This window comes from Lissotriton helveticus, chromosome 5_1 (genome assembly GCF_964261635.1).
Source record: "Lissotriton helveticus chromosome 5_1, aLisHel1.1, whole genome shotgun sequence".
NCBI lineage: Eukaryota > Metazoa > Chordata > Amphibia > Caudata > Salamandridae > Lissotriton > Lissotriton helveticus.
In genome coordinates this window covers 1,342,958,513-1,342,979,600 of record NC_136065.1, presented here as the reverse complement: position 1 = coordinate 1,342,979,600, position 21,088 = coordinate 1,342,958,513, and positions in this window count along the sequence as shown.

Sequence of the window (21,088 nt, the reverse complement as noted above, 5' to 3'; positions counted from 1 at the left end):
TGCCGGAGCGTTTTTCATGCCGAAGGGCATTACTTTAAAGTGGTAGTGCCCGTCCGGGGTAGAGAAGGCGGAACGTTCTTGGGCCCTAGGGGTGAGGGCGATCTGCCAGTAGCCCGCCGTTAGGTCGAAGATGCTCAGGTAGCGGGCGGCCCCCATCCGGTCAATTAGCTCATCTGCCCGGGGGATGGGGTGAGCGTCGGTCCTGGTAACTGCATTCAGCCCCCGATAGTCCACGCAGAACCGGAGCTCAGGGGCAACGCCCGGGGCGGCCGCCTTGGGAACCAGGACGACTGGGCTTGTCCAGGGGCTGTCTGAGGGTTCGATCACTCCTAGGGCCAGCATTTTGGACACCTCGGTCTGGATGCAGGCGCGCACCCGGTCTGGTACGCGGTACGCCCGGTGTCGAATAGGAGGGCTGTCCCCGGTGTCCACATCGTGAAGGCACCAGGGGGTGACTCCGGGTGTGAGGGAGAACAGGGAGGCGAACCGCCTCAGGAGGGTTTGACAGTCTTGGCGTTGCTCCGGGGACAGGGCCTCGGAGAGCTGGACCCCTTCCACTGAGCCATCCCGCTCGAGGGTCCTCAGTAAGTCCGGAAGGGGTTCGGAGTCTTCTTCCGTCCCGTTATCGGTAGCCATCAGGAGGCTGAGTTCGGATCGCACAAAATGGGGTTTGAGCCTGTTGGCATGGAGGACCCGTAGAGGGTTCCGGGCAGTCTCCATGTCGATTAAATAGGTGACGGGCCCCTTGCGTTCGATCACCTTGAAGGGTCCGGACCATTTGTCTTGGAGTGCACAGGGTTCAACCGGGGACATCACCCAGACCCGTTGTCCCGGTTCGAACTCAATGGAGGATGCGTGCTGATCGTACCATCTCTTCATGTCCTCCTGACTGGCCTCGAGATTGGCTTTGGCGGTTTCTCGGAACCGCCGGGTCTGGTTGCGAAGAGCCAGGAGATACCTGTAGATGTCTGGGGGAGTTTTCTGGGGAGGCTGCTCCCAACCTTCCTTGACTAGGCTGAGGGGGCCCCGGACGGGGTGCCCGTACAGGAGTTCAAATGGGCTGAAGCCGAGGGATTTCTGCGGGACCTCCCGATAGGCAAACAGGAGGCATGGAAGTAGCACGTCCCACTGGCGTCGAAGGGGTTCCTCTAGGCCCATAATCATTCCCTTGAGGGTGCGGTTGAACCTCTCGACCAGTCCGTTTCCTTGCGGGTGATAGGGGGTCGTGAATTTGTAGGTGACCCCGCATTGTTGCCAGAGAGACTTCATATATCTGGAGATAAAGTTCGTGCCCCTGTCGCTGACGACCTCCCGGGGGAACCCCACCCGGGAGAAGATCCCCATCAGGGCTCGGCCCACCACGGGGGCCGTCACAGTCCGAAGAGGGATGGCCTCGGGATAGCGGGTGGCGTGGTCTACTAGGACCAGGATGAACCGGTGTCCTTGGGCTGTTCGGGGGTCGAGGGGCCCCACAATGTCTATTCCCACTCGTTCGAACGGGGTGGTGATGACAGGAAAGGGTTGTAAAGGTGCTTTGATTTTTCGGCCACTTTTTCCGCTGGCCTGGCAGGTGGGGCAGGCCCTGCAGTGGTTGGTGACATCCTTTCGCATTTGGGGCCAGAAAAAATGGGTCACCAGGCGGTCGTAGGTTTTATCCTGTCCCAGGTGTCCGGCAAGGGGGACATCGTGGGCTAAGTTCAGGAGAAAGTCTCGGAAGCGAAGGGGCACCACCAGTACCCGACTGGCTCCTAGTTCTGCAATTTTCTGCTCGCTGTAGAGCAGGTCTTGGTCCCAGTAGATCCAGAGGGCCCCCGAGGTATCCCCTGTGCTCTGGGCCAGGGCTTGCTGCCGGAGTCCTTCGAGAGAGGGACATGTTTTCTGTTCGGCCCGGAATTGTTCCTGAGTGGGGCCTCCCTCCTGACGCCATTGTGCCAGGTCAGGGACGTCCCGAAGCTGGTCGGATCCTTCTTCCGTTTGGGTCGAGGGACTGGCTTCTGGGGCGGCCTCCTCTGGAATGAGCGCGGGAGGAGGTTCCGGCCACTCGGGCTCTTCTAGACTGGGGACCGCGCGGGCGGTCATGGACCGGGTCGTGACGCAGACCCATTCGGGGAGGCCGAGCATCCCCAGGTGTTCTCTCCATTCGACGGCTGCCCAGGGAGAGCTTTCGAGGTCGTTTCCTAGGAGGCAATCCACAGGGGCATCATCGCGGACAGTTACCTTTAACATCCCTGTTACTCCTCCCCACTCGAAGGGGACGCAGGCCATGCGACACAGACTTTCGGAGTTGTCTGCTGATCGGACAGGGCAAAGAATGTTCGGCAGGATTTGGTCTGGAGTGACAAGGTGGCGTCGGACCGCCGTTACACTGGCCCCGGTGTCGCGGAGGGCTTCCGCCCGGCGGCCATTAATGTTGACCCACTGGCTGTACTTCTGCGTGTTGGCGGGAAGGGGGGCCCGCGGAATCATCTCTCTCTCCCCCAAGCAGAACAGCGCCATGGCGGCTGGTGCCCACTCAGAGGGGTCGGTCTCGTACTCTTCTTGGTCGTCCGGGATTAGTTCTTCCCCTAGGGCGGCCGCTGCGACCTGGCGGGGGGTAGTGTTCGGATTCTTTGGGCAGTTGGGATCACTGGCGTAGTGGCCGGGTCGCTGGCATCTGTGGCACATAACGTTGGCCCGGAAACTGGCCCGGATGGCCGGGCTCCCTCGGCCGGCCGGGGTCGAGGGGCTGCTTGTGGGCGACAAGGGGCCGGGGTCTCTCCCCCGACCCTGGCCCCCTCCTCCTCCTCCCCGGGGGCGATGGGGCCCTGGGTACGGTCTGGATGATTCGCTGGGTCCGTTCCGGCCAACTCGGGTGCTTTCCCACCGGTCGGCTTCGGCGGCGAGTTGTCGAGGTTCGGTTAGTTTACTGTCCAAGAGGTGTTGCCGGAGTTCCACGAAGCAGTTGTTAGACAGGTGCTCCCATACGATAAGGTCAAAAAGTTGTTCGTAGGTGGTCACTTTGTTGCCCTTGATCCACCCTTCGAAGGCTCGACTAAAGAAGTTCACGTACTCCACCCAAGTCGTACCCGGAATCCGTTTGCAGTCGCGGAACCGCTGGCGGTACATCTCGGGTGTGAGCCCGTATCGAGTGAGGAGGGCGGCCTTCATGTGGTCGTAGGATGTCATCAGATGGTCCGGGAGTTGCAGCAGGGCGTCCCGCCCTTCGTTGACAAACCTCCCCCATAACCCGGCTCCCCAGTCGCTCCGTGGAATCCGGTGGGAGGTCATGGCCACCTCATAGGCTTTAAACCACTGCTGTATATCATCGTTCTTGTGGTATTCCCGGATGACATCTTTGGGGATGTGAACCTTGGGCTCGGTAGAGGCAGGCAGGGTCGGTCGTTCGGGGAACCCGAGTTCTTTATTCTGTTTCTGGATTTCCAGTTCCTTGAGATTGCGCTCATGTTCGTACGCTAGTTTCTTTTCCTCTAGCTCTCTCTGTTTTTGCTTCTCTTCTCGCTCCTCTCAGAGCCGTAAGTGTTCCAGAGTTATTTTTTGTTCCGCCAGTTTGAGTTCTCCATCCAAGCGAAGTCGGGCCAGTTCTAATTCGTGGAGTCTGCTTTTTTCTCTGTCTTGGATCTCTTCCAGGGAGAGACCCGCTCTTCTTTCTTCAATTGGTGCGGGGCCCGTCTCGGTTGTTCGTGTTCGGGGTACGGCCGTACCCGTTTCTGCCCAAGCTTCTAGGGCTCGTTTGAAGTCTTCCTTTGTGCTCAGACCTGTGGTTGGAAGGCCAAGTTCTATGCAATATTGCTTCAGTTCCCGGTGGTTGTAGTCTTCCAATTTTTCCATCTGGAATTTTTCCGTTGTTCCGCTCTCTGTTGTCATGGTGGTTGTGTGTCGTGGGGAGAGTGACTCTCTGTACTATTATGCGTAGGTTCGGATCGCGCCGCTGGCCACCAATGTTAGACGGGGACCCTGAGGGTCGGCCGTCTACTGAGGGAGAGGTCCCCGATGAGGACCACCTCCGGCGATTGTACAGATATGTCACCCCCCTCCCCACAAACAGCCACCACACCAGGTTGAGTTCAATACTTTTATATAAGGTTTGTAGGGCACGGATATTGGCGATACAGGATATATCGGACCCGAGGGTCCTCTCACTTCTAGTCTCTGTAGGGAAAAAGGGGGTAGCGGGACAGTCTTGGTACCGGGTCGGTACAGGAGGTGGCAAGAGGTGAGCTCACAATCCTCGAGCTGGCGAGTCTGCAAGTCGGGCCGCGGCAGCGCCAGCAGGCCAAGACGATGGTTTCACGAGGCAGAGGGCCGCGGCAGCGCCAGCAGGCCAAGACGATGGTTTCACGAGGCAGAGGGCCGCGGCAGCGCCAGCAGGCCAAGACGATGGTTTCACGAAGCAGAGGGCCGCGGCAGCACCAGCAGGCCAAGACGATGGTTTCACGAGGCAGAGGGCCGCGGCAGCGCCAGCAGGCCAAGACGATGGTTTCACGAGGCAGAGGGCCGCGGCAGCGCCAGCAGGCCAAGACGATGGTTTCAAGAGGCAGAGGGCCGCGGCAGCGCCAGCAGGCCAGTCGCGGATGAGTTCTTCTCGGGTCTCTCGACTCCAGGATACAACTGCCTCCCTGGTCTGGCCCTGCTCCAGTTATAGGTCTGGTCCCCTTTGATGTCCGGACCCTCGCGCCTGGGGGCCGGGAGGTCCGGGATGAGGGAGTCCAGACACCCAGCAGGGGGGTGGAGCCAGCGCCCAGAGCGGCCTGGGGTGATCGACACCTGGCCGAGGAGAGCCGTTGACGATTCCTTCTCCCATTGACTCGCCAAGTGGTCACTCTGCCTCCTGGGAGGAGGTTGGTGCCTCGATGTCGGGGGCCGGCCGGGCCCAGGGTTAGGGTCGAGTTGAGGCCACGCGGCCTCGTGCTGTAGTACCCCAAAATGGCGGCTGGGCCGAGGCCGGGGTGTGGATGGTGACCCGGGCCAGCTGGGTCCGGAGCTGGTGTCTTGTGGTGGAGGGATTGCAGGTTACTTCGGGTGGTCGCCGGGGACTCTGGTTGGGGATTCAGGGAGAGCCAGGGTCCGGGTCCCGTTGCGGGGAGGGGGGACAGCCCGACCATGCAGCCTGTCCAACACACACACATTCCAAACAACACATTCTACACACATTCCACACACCACATTCCACACACCACATTCCACACACATTCCACACTCCACATTCCACACACACACTCCACATTCCACACACTCCACATTCCACACACTCCACATTCCACACACATTCCACACACATTCCACATTTCACACACATTCCACACCCATTCCACACACATTCCACACACCACATTCCACACACCATGTTGGATGGGGCGATCCCAGAGGCCAGGTTATGTCTACCCGACTGCTCCGTGACCCACCTCTCCCACCAATAATGCCGAGCCTTAACTAGGGATCCCCTCCGGGGACCACACACCACATTCCACACACCACATTCCACACACATTCCACACACCACATTCCACACACATTCCACACACCACATTCCACACACATTCCACACACCACATTCCACACACATTCCACACACCACATTCGGCACACCACATTCCACACACCACATTCCATACACATTCCAGACACCACATTCCACACACATTCCACGCACCACATTCCACACACATTCTACCCACACACACTCCACATTCCACATTCCACACACATTCCACACACATTCCACACACACTCCACACACATTCCACACACATTTCACACACATTCCACACACATTCCACACACCACATTCCACACACCACATTCCACACACATTCCACACACATTCCACACACCACATTCCACACACCACATTCCACACACATTCCACACACCACATTCCACACACATTCCACATACATTCCAAACACATTTCACACATTCCACACACAACATTCCACACACATTCCACACACCACATTCCACACACATTCCACACACCACATTCCACACACCACATTCCACACACCACATTCCACACACATTCCACCCACATTCCACACACCACATTCCACACACATTCCACACACCACATTCCACACACATTCCACACACATTGCACACAACACATTCCACACACCAAATTCCACACCACATTCCACACACATTCCACACATTCCACACACCGCATTCCACACACATTCCACACACCACATTCCACACACATTCCACACACCACATTCCACACACATTCCACACACCACATTCCACACACATTCCACACACCACATTCCACACACATTCCACGCACCATATTCCACACACCACATTCCACACACATTCCACACACATTCCACACACATTCCACACACATTGCACACACCACATTCCACACACCACATTCCACACACATTCCACACACATTCCACACATTCCACACACCACACACCACACACATTCCACACACCACACACCACATTCCACACACCACACACCACATTACACACACATTCCACACACATTGCACACAACACATTCCACACACCACATTCCACACACCACATTCCACACACATTCCACACACATTCCACACATTCCACACATTCCACACACCACACACCACACACATTCCACACACCACATTCCACACACATTCCACACACCACATTCCACACACATTCCACGCACATTCCACACACCACATTCCACACACATTCCACACACCACACACCACATTCCACACACATTCCACACACATTCCACACACCACATTCCACACACCACATTCCACACACCACATTCCACACACCACATTTCACACACATTCCACACACATTCCACTCACCACATTCCACACACATTCCACACACCACACACCACATTCCACACACATTCCACACACCACATTCCACACACGTTCCACGCACATTCCACACACCACATTCCACACACATTCCACACACCACACACCACATTCCACACACATTCCACACACATTCCACACACCACATTCCACACACATTCCACACACCACATTCCACACACATTCCACACACCACATTCCACACACATTCCACACACCACATTCCACACACATTCCACACACCACATTCCACACACATTCCACGCACCATATTCCACACACCACATTCCACACACATTCCACACACATTCCACACACATTCCACACACATTGCACACACCACATTCCACACACCACATTCCACACACCACATTCCACACACATTCCACACAAATTCCACACATTCCACACACCACACACCACACACATTCCACACACCACACACCACATTCCACACACCACACACCACATTCCACACACATTCCACACACATTGCACACAACACATTCCACACACCACATTCCACACACCACATTCCACACACATTCCACACACATTCCACACATTCCACACACCACACACCACACACATTCCACACACCACACACCACATTCCACACACATTCCACACACCACATTCCACACACATTCCACGCACATTCCACACACCACATTCCACACACATTCCACACACCACACACCACATTCCACACACATTCCACACACATTCCACACACCACATTCCACACACCACATTCCACACACCACATTCCACACACCACATTTCACACACATTCCACACACATTCCACTCACCACATTCCACACACATTCCACACACCACACACCACATTCCACACACATTCCACACACCACATTCCACACACGTTCCACGCACATTCCACACACCACATTCCACACACATTCCACACACCACACACCACATTCCACACACATTCCACACACATTCCACACACCACATTCCACACACCACATTCCACACACCACATTCCACACACCACATTCCACACACATTCCACACACCACATTCCACATACATTCCACACACATTTCACACATTCCACACACAACATTCCACACACATTCCACACACCACATTCCACACACATTCCACACACATTCCACACACCAGATTCCACACACCACATTCCACACACCACATTCCACACACCAGATTCCACACACATTCCACACACCACATTCCACACACATTCCACACACCACATTCCACACACATTTCACACATTCCACACACAACATTCCACACACATTCCACACACCACATTCCACACACACATTCCACACACCACATTCCACACACATTCCACACACCAAATTCCACACACATTCCACACACCACATTCCACACACCACATTCCACACACCAAATTCCACACACATTCCACACACCACATTCCACACACCACATTCCATACACATTCCACACACCACATTCCACACACATTCCACGCACATTCCACACACCACACACCACATTCAACACACATTCCACACACCACATTCCACACACCACATTCCACACACCACATTCCACACACATTCCACACACATTCCACACACCACATTCCACACACCACATTCCATACACATTCCACACACCACATTCACACACAGTCCACGCACATTCCACACACCACACACCACATTCCACACACATTCCACACACCACATTCCACACACCACATTCCACACACCACATTCCACACACATTCCACACACATTCCACTCACCACATTCCACACACATTCCACACACCACACACCACATTCCACACACATTCCACACACCACATTCCACACACGTTCCACTCACATTCCACACACCACATTCCACACACATTCCACACACCACATTCCACACACATTCCACACACCACATTCCACACACCACATTCCACACACCACATTTCACACACCACATTCCACACACATTCCACACACCACATTCCACATACATTCCACACACATTTCACACATTCCACACACAACTTTCCACACACATTCCACACACCACATTCCACACACATTCCACACACATTCCACACACCAGATTCCACACACCACATTCCATGCACCACATTCCACACACCACATTCCACACACATTCCACACACCACATTCCACACACATTCCACACACCACACACCACATTCCACACACATTCCACACACCACATTCTACACACATTCCACAGACATTCCACACACCACATTCCACACACATTCCACACACATTCCACACAAATTCCACACACCACATTCCACAGACATTCCACACACCACATTCCACAGACACCACACACACCACATTCCACACACCACACACCACATTCCACACACCACATTCCACACACACCACATTCCACACACAACATTCCACACACATTCCACACACCACATTCCACACACACCACATTCTACACACATTCCACACACCACATTCCACACACATTCCACACATCACATTCCACACACCACATTCCAAACACATTCCACACACCACATGCCACACACCACATTCCACACACCACATTCCACAAACATTCCACACACCACATTCCACACACCACATTCCACACACCACATTCCACACACATTCCACACACCACATTCCACACACCACATTCCACACACCACATTCCACACACCACATTCCACACACCACAATCCACACACATTCCACACCACATTCCACATGTATTCCACACACCACATTCCACACACCACACACCACATTCCACACACATTCCACACACTACATTCCACACACATTCCACACACCACATTCCACACACCACACACCACATTCCACACACATTCCACACACCACATTCCACACATATTCCACACACCACATTCCACACACATTCCACACACCACATTCCACACACCACATTCCACACACATTCCACACACCACATTCCATACACCACATTCCACACACATTCCACACATTCCACACACCACATTCCACACACATTCCACACACCACACACCACATTCCACACACATTCCACACACCACATTCTACACACATTCCACAGACATTCCACACACCACATTCCACACACATTCCACACACATTCCACACAAATTCCACACACCACATTCCACAGACATTCCACACACCACATTCCACAGACACCACACACACCACATTCCACACACCACATTCCACACACCACATTCCACACACACCACATTCCACACACAACATTCCACACACATTCCACACACCACATTCCACACACACCACATTCTACACACATTCCACACACCACATTCCACACACATTCCACACATCACATTCCACACACCACATTCCAAACACATTCCACACACCACATGCCACACACCACATTCCACACACCACATTCCACAAACATTCCACACACCACATTCCACACACCACATTCCACACACATTCCACACACCAAATTCCACACACCACATTCCACACACCACATTCCACACACCACAATCCACACACATTCCACACCACATTCCACAAACATTTCACACACATTCCACACACCACATTCCACACACCACATTCCACACACATTCCACACATTCCACACACCACATTCCACACATATTCCTCACACCACACACCACACATTCCACACACATTCCACACACCACATTCCACAAACATTCCACACACCACATCCACACACATTCCACACACCACATTCCACACACCACATTCCACACACATTCCACACACCACATTCCACACACCACATTCCACACACATTCCACACACCACATTCCACACACCACATTCCACACACCACATTTCACACATATTCCACACCACATTCCACAAACATTCCACACACATTCCACACTCCACATTCCACACACTCCACATTCCACACACATTCCACACACATTCCACATTTCACACACATTCCACACCCATTTCACACACATTCCACACACCACATTCCACACACCATGTTGGATGGGGCGATCCCAGAGGCCAGGTTATGTCTACCCGACTGCTCCGTGACCCACCTCTCCCACCAATAATGCCGAGCCTTAACTAGGGATCCCCTACGGGGACCACACACCACATTCCACACACCACATTCCACACACATTCCACACACCACATTCCACACACATTCCACACACCACATTCCACACACATTCCACACACCACATTCCACACACATTCCACACACCACATTCGGCACACCACATTCCACACACCACATTCCATACACATTCCAGACACCACATTCCACACACATTCCACGCACCACATTCCACACACATTCTACCCACACACACTCCACATTCCACATTCCACACACATTCCACACACATTCCACACACACTCCACACACATTCCACACACATTTCACACACATTCCACACACATTCCACACACCACATTCCACACACCACATTCCACACACATTCCACACACATTCCACACACCACATTCCACACACCACATTCCACACACATTCCACACACCACATTCCACACACATTCCACATACATTCCAAACACATTTCACACATTCCACACACAACATTCCACACACATTCCACACACCACATTCCACACACATTCCACACACCACATTCCACACACCACATTCCACACACCACATTCCACACACATTCCACCCACATTCCACACACCACATTCCACACACATTCCACACACCACATTCCACACACATTCCACACACATTGCACACAACACATTCCACACACCAAATTCCACACCACATTCCACACACATTCCACACATTCCACACACCGCATTCCACACACATTCCACACACCACATTCCACACACATTCCACACACCACATTCCACACACATTCCACACACCACATTCCACACACATTCCACACACCACATTCCACACACATTCCACGCACCATATTCCACACACCACATTCCACACACATTCCACACACATTCCACACACATTCCACACACATTGCACACACCACATTCCACACACCACATTCCACACACATTCCACACACATTCCACACATTCCACACACCACACACCACACACATTCCACACACCACACACCACATTCCACACACCACACACCACATTCCACACACATTCCACACACATTGCACACAACACATTCCACACACCACATTCCACACACCACATTCCACACACATTCCACACACATTCCACACATTCCACACATTCCACACACCACACACCACACACATCCCACACACCACACACCACATTCCACACACATTCCACACACCACATTCCACACACATTCCACGCACATTCCACACACCACATTCCACACACATTCCACACACCACACACCACATTCCACACACATTCCACACACCACATTCCACACACCACATTCCACACACCACATTCCACACACCACATTTCACACACATTCCACACACATTCCACTCACCACATTCCACACACATTCCACACACCACACACCACATTCCACACACATTCCACACACCACATTCCACACACGTTCCACGCACATTCCACACACCACATTCCACACACATTCCACACACCACACACCACATTCCACACACATTCCACACACATTCCACACACCACATTCCACACACATTCCACACACCACATTCCACACACCACATTCCACACACATTCCACACACCACATTCCACACACATTCCACACACCACATTCCACACACATTCCACGCACCATATTCCACACACCACATTCCACACACATTCCACACACATTCCACACACATTCCACACACATTGCACACACCACATTCCACACACCACATTCCACACACCACATTCCACACACATTCCACACAAATTCCACACATTCCACACACCACACACCACACACATTCCACACACCACACACCACATTCCACACACCACACACCACATTCCACACACATTCCACACACATTGCACACAACACATTCCACACACCACATTCCACACACCACATTCCACACACATTCCACACACATTCCACACATTCCACACACCACACACCACACACATTCCACACACCACACACCACATTCCACACACATTCACACACCACATTCCACACACATTCCACGCACATTCCACACACCACATTCCACACACATTCCACACACCACACACCACATTCCACACACATTCCACACACATTCCACACACCACATTCCACACACCACATTCCACACACCACATTCCACACACCACATTTCACACACATTCCACACACATTCCACTCACCACATTCCACACACATTCCACACACCACACACCACATTCCACACACATTCCACACACCACATTCCACACACGTTCCACGCACATTCCACACACCACATTCCACACACATTCCACACACCACACACCACATTCCACACACATTCCACACACATTCCACACACCACATTCCACACACCACATTCCACACACCACATTCCACACACCACATTCCACACACATTCCACACACCACATTCCACATACATTCCACACACATTTCACACATTCCACACACAACATTCCACACACATTCCACACACCACATTCCACACACATTCCACACACATTCCACACACCAGATTCCACACACCACATTCCACACACCACATTCCACACACCAGATTCCCACACATTCCACACACCACATTCCACACACATTCCACACACCACATTCCACACACATTTCACACATTCCACACACAACATTCCACACACATTCCACACACCACATTCCACACACACATTCCACACACCACATTCCACACACATTCCACACACATTCCACACACCAAATTCCACACACATTCCACACACCACATTCCACACACCACATTCCACACACCAAATTCCACACACATTCCACACACCACATTCCACACACCACATTCCATACACATTCCACACACCACATTCCACACACATTCCACGCACATTCCACACACCACACACCACATTCAACACACATTCCACACACCACATTCCACACACCACATTCCACACACCACATTCCACACACATTCCACACACATTCCACACACCACATTCCACACACCACATTCCATACACATTCCACACACCACATTCACACACAGTCCACGCACATTCCACACACCACACACCACATTCCACACACATTCCACACACCACATTCCACACACCACATTCCACACACCACATTCCACACACCACATTCCACACACATTCCACACACATTCCACTCACCACATTCCACACACATTCCACACACCACACACCACATTCCACACACATTCCACACACCACTTCCACACACGTTCTACTCACATTCCACACACCACATTCCACACACATTCCACACACCACACACCACATTCCACACACATTCCACACACCACATTCCACACACTACATTCCACACACCACATTTCACACACCACATTCCACACACATCCACACACCACATTCCACATACATTCCACACACATTTCACACATTCCACACACAACTTTCCACACACATTCCATACACCACATTCCACACACATTCCACACACATTCCACACACCAGATTCCACACACCACATTCCACGCACCACATTCCACACACCACATTCCACACACATTCCACACCACATTCCACACACATTCCACACACCACACACCACATTCCACACACATTCCACACACCACATTCTACACACATTCCACAGACATTCCACACACCACATTCCACACACATTCCACACACATTCCACACAAATTCCACACACCACATTCCACAGACATTCCACACACCACATTCCACAGACACCACACACACCACATTCCACACACCACACACCACATTCCACACACCACATTCCACACACACCACATTCCACACACAACATTCCACACACATTCCACACACCACATTCCACACACACCACATTCTACACACATTCCACACACCACATTCCACACACATTCCACACATCACATTCCACACACCACATTCCAAACACATTCCACACACCACATGCCACACACCACATTCCACACACCACATTCCACAAACATTCCACACACCACATTCCACACACCACATTCCACACACCACATTCCACACACATTCCACACACCACATTCCACACACCACATTCCACACACCACATTCCACACACCACAATCCACACACATTCCACACCACATTCCACATGTATTCCACACACCACATTCCACACACCACACACCACATTCCACACACATTCCACACACTACATTCCACACACATTCCACACACCACATTCCACACACCACACACCACATTCCACACACATTCCACACACCACATTCCACACATATTCCACACACCACATTCCACACACATTCCACACACCACATTCCACACACCACATTCCACACACATTCCACACTCCACATTCCATACACCACATTCCACACACATTCCACACATTCCACACACCACATTCCACACACATTCCACACACCACACACCACATTCCACACACATTCCACACACCACATTCTACACACATTCCACAGACATTCACACACCACATTCCACACACATTCCACACACATCCACACAAATTCCACACACCACATTCCACAGACATTCCACACACCACATTCCACAGACACCACACACACCACATTCCACACACCACATTCCACACACCACATTCCACACACACCACATTCCACACACAACATTCCACACACATCACACACCACATTCCACACACACCACATTCTACACACATTCCACACACCACATTCCACACACATTCCACACATCACATTCCACACACCACATTACAAACACATTCCACACACCACATGCCACACACCACATTCCACACACCACATTCCACAAACATTCCACACACCACATTCCACACACCACATTCCACACACCACATTCCACACACATTCCACACACCAAATTCCACACACCACATTCCACACACCACATTCCACACACCACAATCCACACACATTCCACACCACATTCCACAAACATTTCACACACATTCCACACACCACATTCCACACACCACATTCCACACACATTCCACACATTCCACACACCACATTCCACACATATTCCTCACACCACACACCACACATTCCACACACATTCCACACACCACATTCCACAAACATTCCACACACCACATCCACACACATTCCACACACCACATTCCACACACCACATTCCACACACATTCCACACACCACATTCCACACACCACATTCCACACACATTCCACACACCACATTCCACACACCACATTCCACACACCACATTTCACACATATTCCACACCACATTCCACAAACATTCCACACACATTCCACACACCACATTCCACACACCACATTCCACACACCACATTCCACACACATTCCACACATTCCACACACCACATTCCACACATATTCCTCACACCACACACCACACACACCACATTCCGCACACATTCCACACACTACATTCCCCACACATTCCACACACATTCCACACACCACATTCCACACACATTCCACACACCACATTCCACACACCACATTCCACACACATTCCACACACCACATTCCACACACATTCCACACACCACATTCCACACACCACATTCCACACACATTCCACACACCACATTCCACACACCACATTCCACACACCACATTCCACACACATTCCACACATCACATTCCACACACCACATTCCAGACACATTCCACACACAACATTCCACATTCCACACACATTCCACACACCACATTCCACACACATTCCACACACCACACACATTCCACACACATTCCACACACATTCTACCCACACACACTCCGCATTCCACATTCCACACACATTCCAAACACACTCCACATTCCACATTCACACACTCCACATTCCACACACATTTCACACACATTCCACACACCACATTCCACACACCAAATTCCACACAACACATTCCACACACCACATTCCACACACCACACACATTCCACACACTACATTCCACACACATTTCACACGCCACATTCTACACACCACATTCCACACACATTCCACACACATTCTACCCACACACTCCACATTCCACATTCCACACACATTCCACACACATTCCACACACACTCCACATTCCACATTCACACACTGCACATTCCACACACATTTCACACACATTCCACACACCACATTCCACACACCACATTCCACACACCACATTCCACACACATTCCACACACCACATTCCACACACATTCCACACACCACACACCACATTCCACACACATTCCACATTCCACACACCACACACCACATTCCACACACATGCCACACACATTCCACACACATTCCAAACAACACATTTCACACACCACATTCCACACACATTCCACACATTCCACACACCACATTCCACACACATTCCAAACACCACATTCTACACACATTCCACACACCACATTCCACACACCACATTCCACACACATTCCACACACCACATTCCACACACATTCCCCACACATTCCGCACACCAAATTCCACACACCACATTCCACACACATTCCACACAGCACATTCCACACACATTCCACACACCACATTCCATACAGCACTTTCCACACACATTCCACACACCACATTCCAGACACATTCCACACACCAGATTCCACACACCACATTCCACACACCACATTCCACATACCACATTCCACACACCACATTCCACACACCACACCACATTCCACACACCACATTCCACACACATTCCACACACCACATTCCACACACATTCCACACACCACATTCCACACACCGCAATCCACACACATTCCACACACATTCCACACACATTCCACACACACTCCACATTCCACATTCCACACACATTCCACATTCACACACTCCACATTCCACACACATTTCACACACATTCCACACACTATCCACACACATTCCACACACTACATTCCACACACCACATTCCACACACCACATGCCACACACCACATTCCACACACATTCCACACACATTCCACACACATTCCACACACATTCCACATTCCACACATATTCCAAACACCACATTCCACACACCACATTCCACACACATTCCACACTCCACATTCCACACACACCCTCCACATTGCACACACTCCACATTCCACACACACCACATTCCACACACATTCCACATTTCACACACATTCCACACCCATTCCACACACATTCCACACACCACATTCCACACACCATGTTGGATGGGGCGATCCCAGAGGCCAGGTTATGTCTACCCGACTGCTCCGTGACCCACCTCTCCCACCAATAATGCCGAGCCTTAACTAGGGATCCCCTCCGGGGAGGACCTCAAGTATTGAATCGTACACATGAGGACCACACCACCCTTAGGAACAGACACTACAACGTAGGTTTTCGATATCAAGTTCTTTATAAACAGGTAAAGGAATTAGCACTCTTATGTACACAGGATCGAGAGATCGCCAAAGGCTCAACGCTCCCGGAAGCGGGACAGTCTCAGTCTTTAGACCAGTACGTAGCGTACCCTGCGCACGGCTCTCAATCCTCGAGCCGGGGGGTACGGAAGATGGTGATCGTACCGGTTGTCCTACACACTTGAGGATGACTCAGTTCGTGATGGTAGCGTCGATGGTCCAGCCGGACCAGAGTACTCCTCGAGCCGCGACGAGGTCAGCAGGGCTCGATCTGGAGGGTAGTTACTGAGGAGCCGCGACCATGTCAGCAGGGCTCAGAATGTTTGTTGAAGATTGTTTTACCCGGCCTCGTGGCGTGGTTCGCCTCTGTCCCTCCACACCCTGCGAGCGTAGACCTGCACCCTGAGCCCCCAGCGCAGCATCCCCGTTAGTGTAGCCTGCACCCCGAAGCCTGGTCGTCCTACTCCCGATAAACCCAGACCCCCGTAACCAACGACCAGGCCGGCCTATCCCGGCCTATCCCGTTCCACTCCCGGTTCCGAGCGCCTAACCTTGCATGCCCCACAAGGCCCGGCAGCCATTTTCCCTTCCCGAGATCCCTGTCTCCCTGGGCCTAGCGTGACCCCGGCCCCAGCGAAACCCAGACTCCAAAGGCGCGCCAGTCCCGGCTGGGGGGTAAAGCGCTCCCCGAGTGAGATAAGCCAGGGAGTTTTGATGGCACCTCCGGCCTCCCCTGAGAGACTGGTATCTGTCACACCTTTGGCCTCCACCTGGGGGCCAGTTTCGATCGCACCTCTGGCCTTCCCGAGTGCTGGCTCCAGACCCGCTGGGCGTCTGGGAATTCCCGGACCCATCTTTCAAAGGATCAAAGAGCCAACAGCCGGACCTCGCCCCCAGGACCAGCCCCCAGGGCTTGAGGCCTCCGCCTGCGAGGGTCCGGACATCAAAGGGCCACTGGACGATATCTGGGCCTGCCCGACAACTATCGGGCAGTTGTATCTTGGACCTGAAGCCCTGCTGATCTGATCGCGGCTAACCCTGAGAAGACTCAACCTTGGAATCGCTGAGCCCTGCTGACGCTGTCGCGGATCCCTCTTCGCAACAAGGACCTGAACCACCTGAGCCCTGCTGACGCTGTCGCGGCTCGAGCTGAATTTGCAACCATGGTAGCCCTGCTGACGCTGTCGCGGCTCGTCCTCTCTAAGACCTCGGAGCCCTGCTGACGCTGACGCGGCTCGAGCTGAACTCGTAACCATCGGAGCCCCGCTGACGCTGTCGCGGCTCGTCCTCTCTAAGACCTCGGAGCCCTGCTGACGCTGTCACGGCTCGAGCTTGAACTCGCAACCACCTGAGCCCTGCTGACGCTGTCGCGGCTCCTCAAGAACTTCACTCCACATTCCACATTCACACACTCCACATTCCACACACATTCCACACACATTCCACACACCACATTCCACACACCACATACACCACATTCCACACACCACACACATTCCACACACATTGCACACAACACATTCCACACACCACATTCCACACACATTCCACACACATTCCACACACCACATTCCACACACATCCCACACACATTCCACACACCACATTCCACACACCACATTCCACACACATTCCACACACATTCCACACACCACACACCACATTCCACACACATTCCACACACCACATTCTACACACATTCCACACACCGCATTCCACACACCACATTCCACACACATTCCACACACCACATTCCACACACATTCCACACACCACATTCCACATACATTCCACACACCACACACCACATTCCACACACCAAACACCACACACCACATTCCACACCCATTCCACATACATTCCACACACCACATTCCACACACCACATTCCACACACATTCCACACCCATTCCACACATTCCACACACCACATTCCACACACATTCCACACACATTCCACACACCACATTCCACACACCACATTCCACACACATTTCACACACCACATTCCACACACATTCCACACACCACATTCCACACACATTCCACACACCACACACCACATTCCACACACATTCCACACACCACATTCCACACACCACATTCCACACACACCACACACACCACATTCCACACACCACATTCCACACACACCACATTCCACACACCACATTCCACACACACCACATTCCACACATTCAACAAACCACACTCCACACACAACATTCCACACATATTCCACACACATTCCACACACCACATTCCACACACACCACATTCCACACACATTCCACACACCACATTCCACACACATTCCACACACATTCCACACATCACATTCCACACGTATTCCACACACCACATTCCACACACCACACACCACATTCCACACACATTCCACACACTACATTCCACACACATTCCACACACCACATTCCACACACCACACACCACATTCCACACACATTCCACACACCACATTCCACACATATTCCACACACCACATTCCACACACATTCCACACACCACATTCCACACACCACATTCCACACACATTCCACACACATTCCACACACCACATTCCATACACCACATTCCACACACATTCCACACATTCCACACACCACATTCCACACACATTCCACACACCACATTCCACACACATTCCACACACCAAATTCTACACACATTCCACAGACATTCCACACACCACATTCCACACACATTCCACACACATTCCACACAAA